Source organism: Staurois parvus, unplaced genomic scaffold (genome assembly GCF_062004578.1).
Source record: "Staurois parvus isolate SC_StPar_1 unplaced genomic scaffold, SC_StPar_1.0 ptg000562l, whole genome shotgun sequence".
Classification (NCBI taxonomy): Eukaryota; Metazoa; Chordata; class Amphibia; order Anura; family Ranidae; genus Staurois; species Staurois parvus.
Genome location: NW_028318358.1, coordinates 6,689,811 through 6,694,960, shown reverse-complemented (window position 1 = coordinate 6,694,960; position 5,150 = coordinate 6,689,811).

Genomic DNA, 5,150 nt, shown 5'->3' with positions numbered 1-5,150 from the left:
CGCGCATGATTATTGTCGGTGACATTTTTTTAAAGCAAGTTTATAAAAGTTACCTTAAAGGCAAAAAAAAAAAATGGATTTTGTAAGTTAGTGTGTTTGGTTGTGTGTGTTTTTTTCTTGCTAGGGGTTGGATTTCACCCCTAATTCACCCCCATTAATCATCTAGACAGGGACAGTTCACATGGCCCCCTAAAGCCCTTTTCATGTTAAGTTAGTATTCAGCTTTGGTACAATCTTGCTTGATCTGTTCCTGCAGTGTTTCCTGATAAACTTCAATATTCCGGATCTCAGGTTTGACTTCCCCAAGCCTTCTATCCCTGATTTTTTATTTTACACGATTTTCTAAGAAACATCTTCTGAGAAGTGGAATGATTTTACAAGCTGATCGGTCAGAGCTGCTTCTGGATCGTCCTCGGATGGGCTGCTGTATGCTGCAGGAGATCATTTGTTACTATGTAGCTCTCACAGTTTTTAGATACTTTTTGTTTTGTAAATATGTCACAATGAAGCGATTATACATTGAAATGTATCAAATTGTTGAGACGATTATTTTCTGACCTAGTGAGTTTATTAATGCTGTTGAAATCACTGATAAGAAAATAGCAGAGTAGAATTTATGAGAGGATGGAAGATCTATAAATCTTTAGAGACAGGTGTGCAAAAGTATATATACACATAGATAGATAGATAGATAGATAGATAGATAGATATATCAAATATATTATGGATATTTTTGTAAATATGTAATTATTATTTGTTATAATAATTATAACTTTCTTAATAACAGTAACATAATTGCCTCGTATCTCAGGGTTTTATTTTCACCAATATAACAGAGATACATATAGACATACACATATTTTATACTCCCTTTCTTCACACACGTGTATATATAGACCAGTAAATGCATTTAGTCAATGCATTATCATCATTATATTATAATCATTATTACTACTACAACGTTCATTATTATTATTTTGCATATTTGATATAAGTGCAAAAAAAAAACTTTGTCACCTGCAATATACTACCTATGGGTGAATGTAGTTCCCTGGTTGCTGCATCAATAGAGGAGGCATATGATCTCGTGATATATTTTTAAGGTGTGTTTGTTTTATTCTCAGCTTTAAAGAAAACATAGATTATTATTTGTTAAAAAAAACAACAACCAAAAAACAAATTCTGTTTTGCTTCTAATTTAGGCTGCCATCAGTGCTAATGGCAAATTACAATTCCAAAGCCCAGATGAAATTGTAGCTCCCAGCTAACTCAATTTCCCTAAGAGGAACAGAAGGCCAGAGACTGTCTCCATGTGGCTGAGATTCCATGATTCGTCTTTGCTGCTCCAACAGTCCTGGGGCTCACAATAACACCCACACAAGGATCCTGGCAGTGCTGAGCTAGGCAGCTCTATATACTGAGAATCCAACCACATATGATCCGGGTCACACAAATGAAAGCAACAGCAGGACATCTTCATGTGAAATGATTAGCTGTATCAGCACTTATCTACTCAATACAACAACAAATTCGTAGAACTGGTAAAAAAAAGCTAAGAAAAAAAGCACATAACCCCCCAAAAACCTAAATAAAATGTGAAAGCAAACAAAAAAGGCAATCAAAAGTAGAAGCATTGCTCATAGAGATCAAGCAAAATAAATTTGTTTCCAGAAAGTATGCAGTGAACCTTATTAGTTTATTCTGGCAACAACTCTACTTTTCTTTTTTTCTTTTTGTTTCCCTTGCTTCAGTTTTATTACACAAATTATTTAATGCAACACTCTGCACCTATCTAATTAATTATCTATCTATCTATCTATCTATCTATCTATCTATCTATCTATCTATCTATCTATCTATCTATCTATCCATCCATCCATCCATCCATCCATCCATCCATCCATCCATTTATCCATCTATCTATCTATCTATCTATCTATCTATCTATCTATCTATCTATCTATCTATCTATCATCTGTTTTCCCTTTAAGTCACTGCTTACCTCTACTCTGCCCATAGCCACAGCATGTTTGTGGCAAACTGGTGGCTTTCAAATCACTTTTCAGTTTCAATTGTTTTCTCATTTTCAGTTACTAAAAGTTAGGTGAATTTCATTGGAAACCACCTCAGTGCTACTTGATTTTCATTTTTTTATTGCTTGGTTGCTTTAGCTAGGAAATGCTTGTATCTGGAAGGATACTGGATGAAACAGAATTGCCCTGTGTATGGACAGCAATGCACTTTGAAGTTGCAAGATCTAGGGAGTAATTGTGCCCCATTATCTCACATTGACACATTGCAGTGTCTTTCATTTTGAATAGCACCCCAGTGCACTAAGTGCAATGCATGGAAACACATTATAGTGTGTTGTGGTGCATTGCAGCAAAAAAATTGGTGACATGTAAAAGTTGTGCGATTTTCTTTTTTGCAATGGAAACTCATTGATTTCAATGATTTCCTACCTTAATGCATGACATAACAAGTGCTCCTGCAATAATGCACAACACAAATGTAAATGGGTCCTTATTGTATGCCTAACCACATTTTTTTTTTTTGGAGAAGGGGGGTTTGAATGGAGAAGGGAAGGGTTAAAACCCCTTATGAAGTTTTTATTGCTGTCTGTATCCCTGTTAGGGCTATCATACACATTGCAATCTGACCATACAACCATTGTACAATCAACTTTGGATTTACCACAACTTTGGATTTTCCTAAACTATCCAATCAGTTTGTGTTCATTCAAGCAGTCCCATGCCCTACATAGTTAGTGGCAGATCTACAGTAAATTGTACAATCAGATTGTAAGGCAGGCCATACATTCATTTTTTTTTTCATTCAACCAGGGGGTTGAATGAAAAAAAAAAAAAGACCCGATTCCCCCATCCATACACTATTGTGGATGAGGGAATCCTTCCTGCTCATCTACTGTGTTCTGACGGCGGGAAGATCTCTCCATCATCAGAATACACTGATCAGTGCTGCTGGTTATATTGGTAGAACCATACAGGCCGGTTGTACAGAGGTTGATCAGTAGATTAACTTTGATACAACCAGCCTGCCAATGGATCGAAATGTGTCCGGTCCCTGCTGAACCAGCTCAATTTTGATTTATGTATGGCCGCCCTAACATGGTGTGGTGAGCTTAAGAGGTATTAATTGTCTATTTGTCCTGGTGACCATTATCACTCACATTTTTCTAGTTGTCACCAGGACAGTAGGTGAGAGTAAATCATCTAATGGCGGCACTTGTTCAAGTGACAACAGTTCACTTGGGAAGATTTCCTCTCACTTCTCTCAGGACAGGAAGTGAAGCAAAATCTTCTGAATGGAACGCAGACAGAAGAAAATAAACTGACAGAGGACTTAACTCTTCCCAACCCTTCGTCTATTCTAGCCAATACTAAGAAGACAAGTTTTGGCTATACACTTGCAATTTAAAGTGGGCCATACATCAGTAACATTTTGATTTTCTAATAGTTAGTGGGGTCAAACTGATGTTCCTTTTTGACTTGGTGACAGGAAAATTCAAAGGAGCATGTTGGAAAATTTTTCTGAAATGAACACATTTCTAAAGGTGATGGCTCCGAGGAAGAGGGTCGCTCTCGAAACACATCAGCTGTATTTGGCCCTAGGATGGTTCTTATCTAGATGTCGGGGTCCATTGGCCCCCACTGGTCACTGTTCCAAGTGGCCGTCATTTGGTATGCGAATTGTCATCACATGTTTGTGAGTATGTTTTTATCTATACAACAATAAAACTTTTTAATGCGCTAGGCCGGTGCACTCTTGCTTTGTCTTTTTGTATTTCTAAAGCTGGCCATACATTATACCATTTTCTTATTCAATTTCCTTTTGATTTCCCTTCAACTATGTAGTGCAAGGGCCTGCCTGACTACATACAAATTGAAAGTGTTTAAGTTTGACCTCATATTATATGGTTTTGGAAACTTGTACAAGAAAATTGTATATTGTATGGCCAGCCTAACAGTGTATGTGTTTTCATTTGGGAAATTCAATTAATTTCAAAATATAATGACAAAAGCAAATTAAATTTTGAAGTACAGTACTTCTGCACAGCATTCGTCAAGTCTCTGTAGGTGTAATAGAATGTACTAACGAGATTTTTCATACCAACGTTTGCACAAAAATCTACCAGTGTATGGCCAGATGACTGGAATGATGTTTCCTGTTGTAACAGTTCCTGGATAATAGAAGGCAATTGATCCATATGGACATAGGATAATTGCCAACTCAGGGTTACACTTACTGTAATGCTAAAAGGTTAGCAGCATTCCTTTAAAGCATTTTTAGTGGTCTTCTAGGAGGTCAACTTAGTAGTTGTATTAATTGAAAACAGACAATTTATGGGTAAAGTTCCCCAGAGCTTGATTTTGATGAGTTTGCAAGTCCAGTGCATGAATGACTCCTATCCTGGTATATTGCAGGTAGAAAGAATAATGATCTTGGGTTTTCCTTGTAAAACATTTCCAATGTTGGTTAGAAAATTATTATTATAATATTAAACAGGATTTATGTAGCGCCAACAGTTTGCACAGCGCTGTACAAAATGAAGGCATACATTACAGTTACAATACAATTTGATACAAGAGGAAACAGAGGGTCCTGCTCATTAGAGCTTACAATCTAAGAAATTGTTTAGTAAATAAAACATAATGGTTGGTTGCTGTGAGCACCACATGCATTTTCCTTCTTTTAGTAATTTGGCCATAAAACATGCTTAATAAATTGCTGCAATAGTTGGTAACATTAAGAACCCCAAATCACATGCCAGAGTCTTCTCCTTCTTTATTACTTTAGACTACTATACCAAAGTTATAATTGACATACATTTGAGTTGATTTAAAAGAAAAATTTCTCCAAGCAAAACAAATGTTCACTGAGTTTGGTGAATAAGGGAATTTGGTATCCAAAGTGAACATACACTTTTCAAACTGAGCATTCACCTAGCCAAACCTGTCTCCTGTTCAGGAGAATTCCCTTCACTTCCTGTCTCAGAGATGCAGAAGGAAGTGAGAGAAATTCTCTGCAAAGTGGGGATGAAGTGAATGCCTCTCTTAGACTAAAGCAGGCGTCCCTGTTGGAAGATTTATGTGTATTTCTTGTCTTGGTGACATTTTTACATTTTAGAT